Source organism: Neomonachus schauinslandi, chromosome X (assembly GCF_002201575.2).
Source record: "Neomonachus schauinslandi chromosome X, ASM220157v2, whole genome shotgun sequence".
Classification (NCBI taxonomy): Eukaryota; Metazoa; Chordata; class Mammalia; order Carnivora; family Phocidae; genus Neomonachus; species Neomonachus schauinslandi.
This window is the reverse complement of record NC_058419.1, coordinates 26,823,428-26,842,332: the sequence shown is the minus strand read 5'-3', so window position 1 is coordinate 26,842,332 and position 18,905 is coordinate 26,823,428. Positions and strand designations below refer to the sequence as shown.

The 18,905-nt window shown below is 42.9% G+C and overlaps 1 long non-coding RNA gene across 1 annotated transcript in view; it reads right to left on the bottom strand.

Annotated features, from left to right (window-relative positions):
* Nucleotides 1–4,079: 4,079 nt before the first annotated feature.
* LOC110576797 overlaps nucleotides 4,080–18,905 on the bottom strand; it is a 63,280-nt gene continuing 48,454 nt past the window's right edge. Inside the window, exons 3-4 of the long non-coding RNA XR_002480078.1 lie at nucleotides 9,039–9,235; nucleotides 4,080–4,684 (exon numbers count right to left, since the gene is read on the bottom strand). This is a non-coding gene — a long non-coding RNA (uncharacterized LOC110576797). The remainder of the gene's footprint in view (nucleotides 4,685–9,038; nucleotides 9,236–18,905) is intronic.

The window sequence follows — 18,905 nt, the reverse complement described above, 5'->3', positions numbered from 1 at the left end:
TGTGCATTCAGCTGAGATCCTGCGGCTGTGTACCACTGTGTACCCCCCCGAGACGCGTCCACGCCCCCCTTCCCCCCCCCCCCCCCCCCCCCCCGCCGGGCTCGCGGTGCCTGGGCCCTCCTGGAGCGGCTCCAGCCGCACTGCCCGGCCGCCGCTCGGTTCATCCTCCTGCACCAGATGTCTAGCCGAGTGCCCGGGCGGTACACAGTGGTACACAGCCGCAGGATCTCAGCTGAATGCACACCTAGAAGGTTGGCCTTCACAGGTCGGTCAACAAAAGGACTCGCTGGAACCATTATCACACGCGGGGCAGGATAACTTAATGCGGGTTTTGTTGTTTTGTTGCTGCCCCTGCTTAGGACCTTCCCATCATGTTCCCCTCTCTCGATGTGCACTTTCCATTGTGGATAGACGCTGGATATCTTCACATCACCTCCCCATCAATCAAAAGATTACGGAGAACTGAAGATGAACACAGTAATGACATACATCAGCCTTTATACAGTTAAAGCCTTAGCAAGCCAGAAGGATGGGTTTACCAACATTGCTGTGCTAGTTGAAACTCCGAGTGAATCGAAAGAAGAGGAATTCAAATTTTATGTTAATTATACTGGAATTTCAAAAAATAAGTAATTTTTTTAAAAGAACAGGGATTCAAGAAACTTCACAGTAAATATCTCGTGCAGCACGGTACAATAGAAATACGATGCGAGTCACAAATGTGAGCTACATGTGTGATTTTTAAAAAAAATTATTTTTAAAAATTTATTTTAGCAATCTTTTCACCCAATGTGGGGCTCAAACTCACGACCAGATCAAGAGTCCCATGTCCTTCCGACTGAGCCAGCCAGGCACCTCCGCATGTGTGATTTTAAATACTAGTAGCTCCATTAAAAAGAGTTAAAAGAAACAGGTCAAATAAACCTTAATATATTTTCTCTAATATATCCAAAATACATCAATATTCATCAGTATGGAAAATTATGAGATATTTCACATTCCTTTTTCTTTTTCATACCAACTCTTTGACATCCTGCATGTATTTACACTTCTAGCACATTTCCAGTCGGATTACCAACATTTTGGGTGCTCGGTAGTCACATGTGGCTAGTGATCAGCATACTGGACAGTGCAGTTTCTTCCATTTCTGCCACTGAGGTTGATCAAATGTTCTGAATAGTTACTGTGCTAAGTCTCCAGAGCCATTTAATGGATCTATTGACAATCTAGAATCTAATCTAGGTAAAACATGTAGGAGTACTACAAAACAATCAGCTCCATATATTTTAGCAATTCCTTGAAGAAATTCCATAATACAATGTGTGGAATACATCCTATCAGCTGTTACTACATGTTATCATGGAGCTCCAGAAAACTGGAATGACTGTGAGGTTTTCCCATTTGAATTATGCCGCTCAAGCCAGTGCAGAAACTGGCAGGAAATCTCAGGGAGTTGGGCAGTTGAGGCAAACTGGGTCCACCAAATCTCTGAATCCTCAGGGATTCAAGGGCACATTCACATACCCTGTCCAAGGTCCCAGCCAAGCCCTTCCTGATACAACGATCCTCTCTGGTTTTCTAGGAGGGGTAGCTTTTTCTTAATTTCAGATCATTAAAAATCAGTTCCTATTTACAGAGCAGTGGAAGGCAGGCTGGTTTAAAAAGATGAGGGACTTAAAGGCCCCACCGTGGAAGGCAGGGCTTTGAAGGCTACTTGTTTTTACCTGATACCATTCAACATAGTCTAAATGTCCCCTCTTTGCAGATCTGTGCCCATAGATTCCACTTGCAGCACAATTTTGCAAATTCTGCCACAAAAGGCAGAAGCTTTAATAAACTGAATTAATTTTTTTTAAGCCAGCTTTTGGTTTTATTGAGGTTTTATTAATTTTTTATACCACTTTTTATTGTTTTTGTGGCAGAGAGGCAACACTCAGAGCCCGCTTCCAGAAAGGACTAACTGCCCAGCCGCAAAGAGTGCTGGCAGCCGTTAGGACCTTCAGAGTCCACCTCAGATTTTGAGCTGAGGGTCACACTGCTCTTGGGATGTCCACGGCTAATGACCGGGCAAGGTGGAAGGACTAGGGCATAGCCTTTTCTGCCCAATGCGGGATCCTTGGAACATCTTTGCTGTGCAGCTCCACAGTGAGCTGGCAGAGACTTTGTCAGGTCTGCAGGGCCGCCAACATGCCCTGCCTCTTCTGCTTCACAGACCTTACTCCTCAATAAACCTTTTGGATCCTTTCCTCCTCAGCATCTGTTTCCCAGGGAACCCAACCTGTGACAATTTTCTGTTTCACTAATTTTTTTAGCTTTATCTTTATTAATTCCGTTTATGTTTTCTTTTAGATAATTGTGCAGCTTTGCCACTGTGTTTTTAGTTGATTCGTTTCCATATTTTCCATTTTTTCCCTTGGTTTTTTAAAAATCTTTTTTATATATATTTTTTAATTTTTATTTATTTGACAGAGAGAGACAGCGAGAGCAGGAACACAAGCAGGGGGAATGGGAGAGGGAGAAGCAGGCTTCCCGCAGAGTAGGGAGCCCGATGTGGGGCTCGATCCCAGGACCCCAGGATCATGACCTGAGCCGAAGGCAGACGATTAACGACTGAACCACCCAGGTGCCCTTTTTCTTTGTTTATACGAAAAGCATTTAAAGGGGGTATCACAGACTGGTGGACTCCAGTGCTTTCAGGGCAGTCATGTCCCTGCTAAGTCTCCATAGGCCCCACCTCCACTTTTATATCTAGCCACTTCGTACATCTCCATGACCTACCTAGACTTTTGTGATTCCTGATTTAAAGCTGTGAATTCTCTTCCTTTTTTTTTTAGAAAGTTTTTTTTTTTTTTAAGATTTCATTTATTTATTTATGTGAGAAAGAGCGAGAGTGAGAGAGTACAAGTAGGGGGAGCAGCAGAGGAAGCAGCAGAGGGAGCCTGATGCAGGGCTCCATCCCAGGACCCTGAGATCATGACCTGAGCCAAAGGCAGATACTCCAACTGACTGAGTCACCCAGGCGCCCCGGAACTGTAAATTTTCTTCTAAATAAAGTTTTAGGTGATCCCATAGAATTTGGTATATCCACATTTTGTTACTTCCTAAACTTTTTATGAGTTCTGTTTTTATTTTCTCTTTAATCTAGGATTAAATTTATGTTCTTCAATTTCTAACTAGTAAAGATATTTTGACCATCTTTTATTATTTATTTCTAATTTCACTGGATGACAATGAGAAAATGCAGCCTCTAAAATCTCCTCTCTTAGGGGTGCCTGGCTGGCTCAGTCGGTAGACCATGTGACTCTTGATCTCAGGGTTGTGAGGTCAAGCCCCATGTTGGGTGTAGAGCTTACTTAAAAAAAGAATTCTCGGGGCGCCTGGGTGGCTCAGTCATTAAGCATCTGCCTTCGGCTCAGGTCATGATCCCAGAGTCCTGGGATCAAGCCCTGCATTGGGCTCCCTCCTCGGTGGGAAGCCTACTTCTCCCTCTCCCACTCCCCCTGCTTGTGTTCCCTCTCTCGTTGTGTCTCTCTCTGTCAAATAAATAAATAAAATCTTAAAAAAAAATTCTCTTCTCTTAAATTTATGAAGTTTCTCCTCTGTGATGAAGCACAGTTAATGGACATTAGAAAATAATTTACATTTTTAGATGCATATAGATATATATATATACATATAGTCATATATTAAGCTTTTTGGTAATTTAATCAAATCATCTATTTTCGGGGCGCCTGGGTGGCTCAGTTGTTAAGCATCTGCCTTCGGCTCAGGTCATGATCCCAGGGTCCTGGGATCAAGCCCCGCATCGGGCTCCCTGCTCGGCGGGAAGTCTGCTTCTCCCTGTCCTACTCCCACTGCTTGTGTTCCCTCTCTCGCTGTGTCTCTCTCTGTCAAACAAATAAATAAAATCTTTTTTTAAAAAATCATCTATTTTCTTTTTTTAAGATTTTATTTATTTATTTATTTATTTAGCAAGCACGAGCAGGGGGGAGGGGCAGAAGAAGGAGAGAGAATCCCAAGCCAACTCTTCGCTGAACGTGGAGCCCAACAGGGGGCTCAATCCCATGACCCTGAGATCATGACCTGAGCCAAAACCAAGAGTTAGTCGCTCAAAAGACTGAGCTATCCAGGTGCCTCCAAATCATCTATTTTCTACCTTATTTCTTGTGTACTTGATCAGTTAAGTTTTGAAGGAGGTATATTATAATCTCCCATTATGGTTGTGGTTTTTATCAAAATCTTCTTGTGTTTCTAAGAGTTTTGTTTTAAATCTTAAGCTGCTGTAACAATTTAGTACATAAAGGTTTATGGCTCATCTCTTCATTAAAGATCGAACAATTTATGCCCCTTTTTGTATTGTTTATTGCTTTTAATCTTGAATTCCACCTTTAAAAAAAATAAAACTTAGCTTAAGCAACACATTTATGATCTCACTGTTTCTACGGGTCAGGAATAGCATGGCCTAACTGAGTCATCTACTTAACAATCTCTCAGGATTTCCATCAATGTGTCCACTCAGGGTCTCTCACAGGCTGCCATCAATTATCAGCTGGGGCTGCAGTCTTATCTCAAGGCTCAGCTGGGACAGGATCCATGTCCAAGTTCAGTCACATGGTTTTTGGCAAGATTCAGTTCCTCGCTGGCTGTTGGACTGAGGTCCTCAGTTTTTTTGCCAGATGGCTCTCTACATCAGAGTACAAGAACAGCCGAATAGGGAACATAAGCAGAACAGAAGCCACAATTTTTCACAACCTAATTATGAAAGTGACATCCCATCATTTTTGCCATAGTCTGTGATAAGCAAGTCACGAGGACCAACACACACACAAGAAGAGGGAATTATACAGGGAGTGAATACCAGGAGGTGAGGATTACTGGGAGCCATTTTAGAAGCAGCCTGTCAAAGCCTGGTATAGGTTTGTCAGCCAGCAATCCTCTACTCCCAACATTCTATAGATGGTATTCCAGTGTTTTCCAGCTTTCTGTGTCATATATTAAAAATCTAGTGCTGGGGCACCTGGGTGGCTCAGTCAGTTAAGCATCTGCCTTCAGCTCAGGTCATGGTCTCAGGGTCCTGGGATCGAGCCCCTGCATTAGACTCCCAGCTCAGTGGGTCTCTGCTTCTCCCTCTGCCCCCCACCTCCAACTCGGGCTCTCTCACTCACACTCTCACACTCTCTCAAATAAATAAATAAACTCTTTTAAAAAAAAATAGCCTTGTAAGAAAAAACCTCTAATCCTGGTTTATTTTCCTTTGTAAGAGTGTCAGTCAGAGTCCAACCAGAAAATAGAAACAGCTCTGAGTATTTAAAATTGAGGGAGGGGTGCCTGGGTGGCTCAGTCAATTAAGCATCTGACTCTTGGTTTCAGCTTAGGTCATGATTTCGGGGTCCTGGAATCAAGCCCCCCATGTCGGGCTCTGCGCTCAGCGGGGAGTCTCCTTTAGGATTCTCTCTCTCCCTCTCCCTTTGCCCCGCTACCTGCTTGCACTCTCTCTGTGTGTCTCTCAAATAAATAAATAAATCTTAAAAAAAATAAAAAATAAAATAAAATAGAGGGCTATACGGGGCACCTGGCCGGCTCAGTTGGAAGAGCATGTGACTGTTGATCTTGGGGTCATGAGTTCGAGCCCCATGTTGGGTGTAGAGATCACTAAATGAATGAATGAATGAATAAATAAATAAATAAAATAGAGGGAATATAAAAATACAGGGAATGGTTTACACAGATAATGGAAGAATTGATAAACCAAACAGGGGACAATAAGGGACAGCCCAGAGATTAAGAAAGGCAGGGAGCATCTACTGCCCCTAGGCTGGGGGCGGGTGTCAAAGGCAGGAAGTGGTTTTACTGGAGCCCAGGGGCCAGGGTTACTCAGTGGAAGCCTGTCTGGTAGGCGCTGGGGCTACAGAGGCGCTGTAATCACTACTAGCGATGCTATCTGAGGCCCAGAAGGAAGTGAAGAAATACTCTGGCTTCTCCGTATTCCCTGCCTCCAACCATCCACCAATGCCTCCTGTTGTCCAAATCAGCTGGAAACCAGAATGTGTTCTTTCTGCTTGGAAGCTTGCAAGATTTTTGTTCTGAATTTTTGAATTTCTAAAATCATACTTTCTAGTTCTACAGAGTCTTTTTTGTGCTCCGATTCCACATCCTTGGGTGTTCTCATTACTTCTTATTATAGTTTATTATTTAACAAACATGTATATGACAGGAACTGTTCTAAACATTTTACAAATATTAATTTGTTTAATTATTTAATAATTCCCTTCTGACTCTTCCTTTCTACATTAATGGGAGCCACCTGTCTAATTGTTCAAGTTAGTCTTCCTCCCTCTAGTTAATCATTTTCCTTAAATGGGTTATTTCTCTTTGCCTTCTTGTGATTTTGACTCCTTAGCAATTAGGGCAGGCAATTAGCATCTCTTGAGCAGTGGTAAATGGTAGTGAATGGTAGAAAGTTAAGTAGTTTTTGCTTTTGTGGGTCAGAAATAAACTAGATGAAGAGCCATTATGCCTTTGTGAGGCACAGGGAGGAAGCCTCTCTGTCCCATGTCTCCCTGAATACAAGTGGAAATCTCTTCCAACCGTAGCAATTCAAACCAACAGATTCGTTTTCTTGGAGGTCCACCATGGTCAGCTGAATCAGGCCCCTGTAGGACCTCAGGAAAGCAGGTAGGCAGGACCAGGCTTCATAGGGCAGGCTGAACTTCCTCAGAGAACCACAAAATCACTGTCATTATCCCAGGTTTCCAACAGATATGCCCTGTCCTCTACCACTATCCCTTGACTCTCACCCCGATTTAAGGTGATCAAACCGAAGAAGTAACTCTCAGCCAACCGAAGAAGTAACTCCGGAGCAAAGATCTCTTATTTGAAGTATCCCACATTGGGCAAAAATGGTCAGGCACTAGCAGCTGGAGGCTGCCCAAGAAGAGCATGACCTTGGCTTGAATCTGTTTTTCATCCCCACTAGAGGATCCTAAAAGAAATATGGCCTTAGATGCAGCTTCCAGGCTCCGTCACAGTGCCTACACTGGCTGTTGTGTTATTCTTAGGCAGAATTGAGTAGAAAGTATGCCATGGACATTTGTTCAAGCTGCCATCTTCCCAGAATTTGAGGATAAACCTTTTAACAACCACTTAAAAAAACTCAAAAAATATAGAGAATGGATTTTACTATGCTGTGTGTATCTGTCGCTCTCTTTATGTTTATCCTCCTTGAGATCCATTGAGCTTCATGAATGTGTACAATAAATTAACTCTCAATCAAATACTTTTCAGTTAGTTCATTTCAAACAACTTGTTTTATTTAACTTACTTTCTTTACTTTAAAACTAATTAGTGCTTGATGAAATAAAACTCATACAGAAGCATATAAAGTAAAAAATAAAATTGTGCCCCACCCATAACTTCCCCTAAATCCCTAGTAATTACCATAAACAACAGTTTGATATGTATCTTTCCCAATTTTTTCCAATGTATATTTAGATCTATGGATATATAATTGATTTATTGAACTTTTTAAAATTTTTATTTATTTATTTATTTTAAGATTCCATCTATTTATTTGAGAGAGAGAGAATGAGAGACAGAGAGCATGAGAGGGGGGAGGGTCAGAGGGAGAAGCAGACTCCCCGCCGAGCAGGGAGCCCGATGCGGGACTCGATCCTGGGACTCCAGGATCATGACCTGAGCCGAAGGCAGTCGCTTAACCAACTGAGCCACCCAGGCGCCCCTGAACTTTTTTTAAAAGATTTTATTTATTCATTCAAGACACAGAGATAGAGAGAGAGAAAGAGCATGAGCAGGGGGAGAGGCAGAGGGAGAAGCAGGCTCCCCGCTAAGCCAGGAGCCGGACGTGGGGCTCGATTCCAGGACCCTGGGATCATGACCCGAGCTGAAGGCAGATGCTTAACCATCTGAGCCACTCAGGCGCCCCTGATTTATTGAACATTTTTAATTTGGTGGAGTGTAAATACAAAAAAGCTTTGTCTCAGGGCAAAGTGGCTCAGTTGGTTAAGCGTCTGCCTTTGGCTCACGTCATGATCCCAGGATCCTGGGATGGAGCCCCAAGATGGGCTCCCTGCTCAGCAGGGAGTCTGCTTGTCCTTCTCCCTCTGCCTGCAGCTCCCCCTGCTTGTGTGCTCTTTCTCTCTGTCAGATAAATAAATAAAATCTTAAAAAAAAAAAAAAAAGCTTTGTCTCCAACCACTCCACTCAAACAGTGTCTTCTCCCATCCCAGGTTAGGCCTGACCTCTACTGCTCTTTTATTCTCCTTCCCCTCGCTCAGCTGCTTCTGGGTCCCCTAGAGTAAGGGGCGGTGGGGGGTTAGAGAAAAGGAGCCAAGTGTTTTGTTTTCCTTTTTTTTTTTTAAGATTTTATTTATTTGTCAGAGAGAGAGAGAGGGAAAAAGCAGGGGGAGAGGCAGAGGGAGAGGGAGAAGCAGGCTTCCTGCTGAGCAGGGAGCCTGACGTGGGGCTCCATCCCAGGACCCGGGGATCATGACCTGAGCCAAAGGCAGACACTTCACTGACTGAGCCACCCAGGCGTCCCCAAGTGTTTTGTTTTTGATGTTTCATTTTTGTTTTTATTTTTACTTATCTGGTCTCTTTTGTCGCTCTTTCCTGCCTAATATAGGCTGGCCTTGATGTCCTCAGTGTGGCAGGTATTCCTAATGCTTGCTTTTGGGGGAGGTAGAGGTTAGGAGGACACATAGATGGATTCTTCAGAGATGCCAAAAAAATCTCCACACTGCACAGTTCCCCAGTTTGAACACTGGGCTCTCTTGCTGATTTACTTGCAACCTTCTTTCAGTTTCTATCCCTGATAGTATACCTCATGGCCTCTTACTAACTGGGGATCCCTCACCTCAACAGGTTACCTGCTGAAAGCAGGATAACTTCACAACAGCTGGAGTCCAGCTTCATTCTGAGGCACCTACTTGTTTCTTGGGAAACTCAAGCATCCTCCCCATGCCGACCAATGGGAGAACAAGCCCCTCTCCACGCCCCCAACTTGTGCCTTCTCTCCTTACCCTGCTGTGGTAGGTTATTTTATTCCACCTGCAGCATTCTCTGGGGGAGAAGTGGGAATCCTCTACGTTCACAGATGCCCCCAAATTCCAGGAGGCATGTGTCAAGTTCTCAAAAATTCTTTCACCACCCTCCATGCTAGTGGCACTCCCGGGGCAGTCCTCTGTGGCAGGCGTGAAGGATCGTTGCTGGGCTCTCCCTTCAAGAAAGAATTTGCCATTTAGCTGCAAGGAGTGAAGGTAGCTGAGAGCCTCCAGCTGCAGCACCTTCAGGATCCACTGCAGTGGGGTTTTTTTTAAGATTTTATTTATTTATTTGTCAGAGAGAGAGAGAGAGCATGAGCAGGGGGAACGGCAGAGGCAGAGGGAGAAGCAGACTCCCCGCTGAGCAGGGAGCCCGATGCGGGGCTCAATCCCAGGACCCCGGGATCATGACCTGAGCCGAAGGCAGACGCTTCACCGACTGAGATACCCAGGCACCCCCACTGCAGTGTTTTAACCAAGATTCACTTTCTGGGCATCCTCCAGCCAATGACTGAGCATGGCAGGGGTACTAGGACCTGTCCATTTTCTGCCCAACATGGGATTCCTCTAACAGGCAATCTTTGCTCCGGAGCTCACCATTGGGTTGGCTGAAACTTTGTCAGATCTGCATTGTGGTCTCAGGTTCTTTCTGCCCAATCCTACTTTCTGCCCCCTTTAGAGATGTCATATCTGCATCACCATCTGCACGCTCTCCCTGCTCAGTTCTGTATCTCCCCCTCACCCAGCCATTTCTTTTCACAGGTATGAAATGTGTATCATCGTCTGAAGTTTTCCCTGTCCAATTCTCCTTCCCTCTCTTGACGTCTCCCAGGAGTTTACCTACCCAATAAACTTCTGACACTCTTAACTCACTCTCAGCCTCTGCTTCCCAGAAGACCCAAACTAACAGTCTCCAAATTTCTGCAGCTCAGCAGCCACCCTAGCTTTGAGGAATTCTCTTGGATCCCCCATATTTGAACAGGAAAACCACCTTAGTCTATCAACCCCTGAATCTGATGTCTGGTTTGTGTGTCAATAAATTTGCCGCAAATTTCTGGTCTTCTCTTCATATGGACTTAGTGATATGGCAAGTATGATGGCTGAAGAACCAATTCCGTATTTTTGTGCATGCTGGAGGGGGTGCCTGGCAGGTCCTTGGTCCATTCTTTAGAAAGTGGACCTCACACTGGGAGGCTGGTGTGGGCCACGGACTGGTGGCTGATTCTGGACTGGGTGCCCTACACCAAGGGCAAGTCTAAGGATGAGTAAACTGACCCTCCTCAGACCCCTCTGGTGTCTGCTGGTGGGGCTGTCTCCTTCCATGTTAGCTCCTGCCATGCCTGAAACAGCCCATGCCCTCAAGATGCACCTCAAGGAAACTGACAGCATGACTTAGGACTCTGTTTCTGAAAATAGCTTTCATGTTTGAATGTGCACAGCATTAAACCTTGCTCTGAAACCTGCAGAAGAAGAAGGAGGAGGAGGAGGAAATGGACCTCAGCTTTGAGCATTAGCAAAATTCCAAAACAGGACAATTCTCATTTGAATTTTACATGCGCACACGCCTGCACACATATGTTATATGCACACAGATATGTTTATATATGTTGTTTATAATACTGAAATTATGCTGTTTATTTCTACACTTGCTTTTAAAAATCCACACAATACATAGACTGTCCAACACCAAGAATGAACCCTAATGTAAACTATGAACTTTGGGTGATAATGATGTGTCAACATAGGTTCATCAATTGTAAAAATCTACCACTGTGTTATAGGATGTCAATTGTTGAGGGGGGGGTTGTGCATGTGTGAGGACCTGGGGTATTTGAGAATGCTCTGTACTTTCTGCTCAATTTTGCTGTAAACCTAAAACTGCTCTAAAAATAAAGTTTATTAATTAAAAAAAAGTTCAAAATGTGACAGTAGCAACTTATCTAATTCTTTTGTTATGTAGAATTCTATTACATGGGTTACTATGATTTATTTAACCAGCCCCCTATATTTAAGGGTTTTTCATCAATTTTTCATCTTTATCATTAATTCCACAGTGATCAATACTATATATCCAGCTTTAAGTATTTCTACACAATAGATTCACCAAAATGTAGTGGCTAGGTCAAAGAGTCTGGATGTTTAAAATATTTATAGATATACAATGTTTATAGATATACAAAATGCTTTCCAACAATACTGACCCAGTGTATGATCCTACCACAGTGTTGAGTAGCTGTTTCTCTGCACACTTGCCAACCCTGGAAATGCCAATATTTTGAATCTTTACCAATCTGATAGGTCAAATGAAATATTTTGATTTGTATTTCTTTGGTTATTAATGAGGCGGAGTATCTTTCATACATTTACTAACCATTTGGGGGTTTTTTTTGTTTTTTTTTTAAAGATTTTATTTATTTATTTGACAGAGAGAGAGACAGCGAGAGAGGGAACACAAGCAGGGGGAGTGGGAGAGGGAAAAGCAGGCTTCCCCGCGGAGCAAGGAGCCTGATGCGGGGCTCGATCCCAGGACCCTGGGATCATGACCTGAGCCGAAGGCAGACGCTTAACGACTGAGCCACCCAGGCGCCCCCATTTACTAACCATTTGTATATTCTCATATCCTTTCTCCATTTTTCTAATGTCTTGTTGGTCTTATTGATTTGTAAGAATTCTTTTTTGTATTAAGTAAAGTCTTGTCGGTCATATGTGTTGCAAATATATCTTCCCAATTTGTTTTTTAAAGATTTTATTTTATTTTTTTAAGGATTTTATTTATTTGAGAGAGAAAGTGAGAGAGAGAGGGATGCCTGGGTGGCTCAGCTGGTTGGGCGTCTGCCTTCGGCTCAGGTCATGATCTCAGGGTCCTGGGATCGAGTCCCGCATCGGGCTCCTTGCTCGGCGGGGAGCCTGCTTCTCCCTCTGCCTGCCGTTCTCCCTGCTTGTGCTCTCCACTCTCTTTTCTCTGACAAATAAATAAATAAAATCTTTAAAAGAGAAAAAAAAAAAAGAAAGTGAGAGGGAGAGAGCACGAGATGGGGGAGGGTCGGAGGGAGAAGCAGACTCCCTGCTGAGCAGGGAGCCTGATGCAGGACTCAATCCTGGGACTCCCAGGATCATGACCTGAGCCAAAGGCAGTCACTTAATCAACTGAGCCACCCAGGCGCCCCAATTTGTTGTTGTTGTTGTTGTTTTTAAGATTTATTTATTTATTTTAGAGAGAGAGCAAGTGAGCAGGGGGATGGGCAGAGGAAGAGAGAGAGAGAGGGAAAGAATCTCAAGCAGACTTCCCGCTGAGTGTGGAGCCTGACATGAGGCTCCACGCAAGGCTCGATACAATGACCCCAAGATCAGGACCTGAGTCAAAGCCAAGAGTAGGATACTTACCTGACTGCACCACCCACGCACCCCTGTTTTTTTAATCTTTATTTATGGTGTTTTATGCTTTGCAGGTTTTAAAGTTTTTTTATGTAGTTGAATTTATGTCTTTTTGCTCTTAGAGCTTCTTGGTTTTGAGCCACGCTTACAAAAGCCTCACCCATTTTTTTCATATACTATTTTTATGGTTCTATTATATCTTTGGTACATTTCAATGTATTTTTGGAGTAAGGAATGAGGTAGTACATCATCTTTATTTTTCCAGCTGGCTAGCTAGTTTTCCAGACACCTTTACTAGACAATGTTATCTTTTCTCTACTGATTTCAAAATGCTACCTTTACCAAAATCTAAATTGTTGTATGCACTTGGTTTATTTCCAAACTTTCTATTCTGCTTCTTTTTTTTTTTTTAAGTAGGCTCCGCGCTCAACTTGGGGCTTGAACTCATCACCCTGAGATGAAGAGTTGCATGTTCTACCGCCATCCAGGCACCCCTGCTTCTTCTTATTTTAATTACCATATCATACTTTTAAAATTGTAACCTTACAATTGTTTTAATATCTAGTAGAGCTAGATTTCCCTCTAATTTATTTTTTATACCTTTCCCAGACACTCTTGCATGTTTTTACTTAGACGAATCTTTTTTTTCAAAGATTTTATTTATTTATTTGAGAGAGAGAGATAGCAAGAGAGAGCATGAGCAGGGGCTAGGGGGAGAAGCAGGCTCCCCGCTGAGCAGGGAGCCCGATGTGGGGCTCGATCCCAGGACCCTGGGATCATGACCTGAGCTGAAGGCAGACGCTTAACTGACTGAGCCACCCAGGAGCCCCTACTTAGACGAATCTTTAAGATCATTTTTTCAACTATTCTAAAAGTACTATGGGGTTTTAAAATCAGGATTGCTATAGGGGCACCTGGCTGGCTCAGTTGGTAGAGTACGCAACTCTTGATCTCAGGGTTGTAAGTTCAAGGTCCATGTTGGGTGTAGAGATTACTTAAAAATAAAACCTCAAAAAAAGAAAATAAAATCAGAATTACTATAAATTTATAAATCAATTTAGGAGTAATCAACACCTTCGCAAAATTCAATCTCTTGATGTCTCTCTGTAAAAAATTAGTTTCCCTAATATAGGTTTTACACAATTTCTTCATTAATATAGTAATTCATGGCACCTATAATGTGCAAGGCACTGTTTAAGATGTTAGACATAAAAAATAAAGTTCCTGTTTTGGTGGAGCTTACAGTCTAGTGGGAGAAAAAGAACAGTATTTTAAAAAACAAATAAACATATAATATGACAATTGGTGACAAGTGCTATAAAGAAAATAAAGCTGGGGGTGCCTGGGTGGCTCAGTCAGTTAAGTGTCCGACTCTTGATTTTGGCTCAGGTCATGATCTCAGGGTCATGAGATCAAGCCCTGCATTAGGCTCCATGCTCAGCAGGGAGTCTGCTTGAGATTCTCTTTCTCTCTCTCCCTCTCTCCTCCCTCCTCCGTGTGTGTGTGTGCGTGCACGCACTCTCTCAAATAAATACATCTTTAAAAAAAGAAAAGAAAGCTGGATAAGAGGATAGAGAATAAAGGGAGAAAAATGCTATTTTATATAGAGTGGTCAGGGAAGGCCTTTCTGATAGGTGAAACTTGATCAGAAACTTAAAGGAGGTGAACAAACCAGCCATGTGAATATCAGGGCATTACAGGATGTAAGTACAAAGCCCTAAGGCTCAAGCATGATTGGTTTATTTGAGAAACAGCAAGGAAGCTGGTGTGACTGAAGTGCAGGTGTTAAGATCTGAGTGGTAACTAGAAGCCAGCTTATGTAACTCCTTACGGGTCATGGAAGGACTTTGAATTTTATTCTAAGTGGGTTTAAAAGCCACTGGGAGGTTTTATTTTTTATTTTTAAAAAAGATTTATTTATTTTATATATATCTAGAGAGAGAGAGTGTGTGCACAGGGTGGGGGACAGAGGGAGAGGGAGAGAAGCAGACTCCCTGCTGAGTGTGGAGCCAGAGCCCAATGTGGGGCTTGATCCCATGACCCTGAGACCATGACCTGAGCCAAAATCAAGTCGGACACTCAACTGACCGAGCCACCCAGACACCCCATCACTAGGAGGTTTTAAAGAAAGAAGCGTCCTGTCTCATTTATTCTTTTAGATGATCACTGTCATTTCTATATGGAGAATAGGGGAATAAAAGTGGAAGCAGGGAGACCAGTTACATCCAGGAGAGAGATGGTGGTAGCTTGGGCTAGGATGGTAGTGGTGAGCGTTTTGTGTGGTCAGAACACAAAGAAGTAAGCTAGGGATCTCTTCTATCCACAGGCATTTGCCAATCTAGAGGTGCTCCTTAAGTGAGGGTAGCAGATGAGACAATGAGTTAGTGACCTGAAGCTACCAGAAAGGTAGACCCTAGACCCTGGATAACTTCTCTCTCTCTCTCATCCTCTCTCTCTCTCTGTCACACACACACACACACACACACACACACACACACACACAGGAAACAGTGGACAGGCAAGCAGTGCTTATGAGTGGGAATTGGGAACCAAAGAGATGGAGCTCAGTTGGAGGTAAGTACCAGCGAAAGGGGGACTCCTAGGGCCACACAGACCCTGTTCTGGAGACAGAACTCAGAGAACTGCACTCTGGAAATGGGGACACAAAAAATCCTCAAGCATTGCTTCCAGACTGCTAATGCCTTCAGGTGAGCCATCAGGTGACTGGTGGGAGATTTGAAAGAGGGAGAAACCCACAGAGGTTAGCGAAGCATGCAGGCATGCTTTTATCCTCAGGGTGTCTGCCTAGTTCCAAGAGGCATCTGAGAAGCTGAGTTGCTTCATGGAGCTAGGTGTACAAGAGTTGGAATCTGGGGTAAACTATTCCCGGCTTTGGGCTTGGAAACTAGAGGATTACACTCCAGGAGTAAGGATGACCCAGAATTAAATCAGTCTTCATTAAGTCTACATTTCGACTTTGTCATTTAAACAGCTCAGAAAACATCAAGGTTTAAGCTTGGATTAAGGTAATCCCATACTTAGTACCCCCAGGCACCTGGAGAGGAGCAAACAAATCTTTTCTAGGAAAAGAGAATATTGCAGACTTCAAATTATTTCTACAAATAATTTTCAAATATAACATCCAACACATGATTAAAGGTAACCAGATCCATAGTGAGAGACAACACACAATGAGCAAGAACCATCAGAAACCATAGACAAGAGAAACAGACTCACTAGGATGCTAGATACTGAGAAAAGCCTTATTTAAACATTTCTGTAGGAAATAGAAATTAGAAAAGTGATAGTACAGTTTTGAAAATAAACTAACTAGGGGCACCTGGGTGGCTCAGCTGGTTAAGTGTCTGCCTTCAGCTCAGGTCATGGTCCCAGGGTCCTGAGATTGAGCCCCACATCAGGCTCCCTGCTTAGCGGGGAGCCTCCTTCTCCCTCTTCCTCTGCTGCTCTCCCAGCTTGTGCTCTCTCTTTCTGTCAAATAAATAAATAAAATCTTTAAAAAAAGAAAACAAACCAACTAGAAATTATAGAAGTGAAAATTATAACCAAAATTAAGATCTTGGTAGATAGGTTTCAGAGTAGATTAAACACAGCTAAAAACAGAATTAATTAACCAGAAGAGAAACTAAAGGAAATTGTTCAAATGAATCTATTTTTTCAACTGCAGACCCAGGAGCCAGAAGATAATAGAAAGAGATCTTTTTTTTTTAAAGATTTATTTATTTATTTGTTTGACAGAGAGAGAAAGAGCACAAGCAAGGGGGGGCAACAGGCAGAGAGAGAGGGAGAGGGAGAAGCAGGCTCCCCGCTGAGCAGAGAGCCCAACGTGGGGCTTGATCCCAGATCCCAGGACCCTGGGATCATGACCCCAGCCAAAGGCAGACACCCAACCGACTGAGCCACCCAGGTGCCCCTAGAAAGAGATCTTTAAAGTATTAAAAGAATACTTTCAATGCCAACTTAGTTACACCAATTCTCTACAGGTGAAAATCTCTTTCAAAATTGAAGCAAAATATGGGAAACAGAAAAAAAGAGCAAGGTAGCTTTATTCATAATTGCCAAACCATGGAAGCAACCAAGATGTCCTTCAAAAAGTGAATGGATAAATAAACTGGTACATCCAGGGGCGCCTGGGGGGCTCAGTCAGTTAAGTGTCTGCCTTCAGCTCAGGTCATGATTCCGGGGTCCCAGGATCGAGTCCCGTGTCGGGCCCCCTGCTCAGCAGAGAGTCTGCTTCTCCCTCTGACCCTCCCCCTTCTCGTGCTCTCTCTCTCACTCTGCCTCTCTCAAATAAATAAATAAAAATCTTAAAATAAATTAATTAAAATTTAAAAAATAAACTGTGGTACATCCAGATGACAATGGAATATTATTCAGTGTTAAAAAATGAAATGAGCTATCAAGCCACAAAAAAGACATGGAAGAATCTTAAATGTATATTACTAAGTGAAAGAAACCAATCTGAAAAGGCTACATACTGTATGAATCCAACAACATATATGACATTCTGGAAAAGGCAAAACTATGGAGACAGTAAAAAGATCAGTGGTTGCCAGGAGCTTGGGGGAGGGATAGATGAATAGGTGGAACACAGAGGATTTTTTAGAGCAGTGAACTATTCTTTTTTTTTTTAATTTTTAGTAATCTCTACACCCAACGTGGGGCTTGAACTCACGACCCCAAGATCAAGAGTTGGATGCATAACCGATTGAGCCAGCCAAGCACCCCTAGAGCAGTGAACTATTCTATATAACATATAATGGAGGATACATGTCATTACACATTTGTCAAAAACCATAGAATACACAACACAAAGAATGAACCCTAACATAAACTATGGCCTGCTACAACATGGGTGAATCTTGAAGACATTATGCCAAGTGAAAGAAGCCAGTCACAAAGGACCACATATTATACAGCTCCATTTATATGAAATGTCAGACAGGAATTGTGAGGAAGAGGGGCACCTGGGTGGCTCAGTTGGTTATGCATCCAGCTCTTGGTTTTGGCTCAGGTCATAATCTCAGGGTCATGGAATCGAGCCCCACATTGGCCTTCATGCTCGGCAGGGGGTCTGTTTGAGATTCGCTCTCTCCCTCTCCCTCTGCCCCTCCCCCCCAACTCGTGCACGCACTCTCTCTCTCTCTCAAATAAATAAATAAATAAATATTTAAAGGAATTGTGAGGAAGAGAGGAGCTTCTTCAGGGTACCAGAAGTAGTAAAACTTGATAACATCACTTAGAGTTCATACTCAGGAGAAAGTCACACCTTGACTAAGTAAATACTAAGAACAGGTTTGAGACCTGGTGGATTTGAACACTAAGAGTCAAAAGGAAGGTGCCTCAAAACTGCACTGAACAAGAGGCTTAAGAAAGAAGGCAGTAACTTGGAAGGGAGAAGTATCTATTGGAGGAATAGCATCACAGAATCAGAAGTTCAAATGACCCTTCCCCCCAAAAGCACCATTTATTAAAGAAACTGTACTTCATCATGTCAACAGAAGAGGGTGCTCTTGAACCAATAAACCAAATAAGGCATCCAAACTTTTCCCCCATTGCATCAACTATTATTGCTGAACCAAGAACTCCTACAACAGTTTATAACGACTAGAAAAAGGAACCCAACATCCACACAAAGCTATTATAAGAAAAAAAATGAGTTAAATATATTAAACAAGCAATTACAGATGTGAAAGAATACTATGAATCAGAAATTCAAAAACTCAGAATAGAAACAAACAGGAAAATGTGAACTGGGTGCTGACTGAACTCAGGAAAAAAAATTGAAGAAAAAGACAAAATCATCTCAGAGGACCAAATTATGAAGTAGCCAAAGGAGAATGGATATGATCGAATAATACAGGAAAGGAAAGAAAGAATGACAATGAAAAAGAGCCAGGAGAACCAAAACAAAATAAAGAGGTAAAGAGGAAACTGAATATATATATTAACTGAATATATCTGAATCTCTTAAAAAGAAAAAGCAGATTGGGGCGCCTGGGTGGCTCAGCTGGTTAAGCAACTGCCTTCAGCTCAGGTTACGATCCTGGAATCCCAGGATCAAGTCCCACACTGGGCTCCCCGCTTAGCGGGGAGTCTGCTTCTCCCTCTGACCTCTCCCCTCTCATGCTCTCTCTCTCTCTCTCAAATAAATAAATAAAATCTTTAAAAAAAGAAAAAAGAAAAGAAAAAGCAGATAATTAACAGAAGTAATATTTTTTAATTAAAATCTCAACAAAACTTTCTAGAGTAGAAGAACACTTGGGGCGCCTGGGTGGCTCAGTTGGTTAAGCGACTGCCTTCGGCTCAGGTCATGATCCTGGAGTCCTGGGATCGAGTCCCGCATCGGGCTCTCTGCTCGGCAGGGAGTCTGCTTCTCCTTCTGACCCTCCTCCCTCTCATGCTCTCTCTCTCTCATTCTCTCTCTCTCAAATAAATAAATAAAATCTTAAA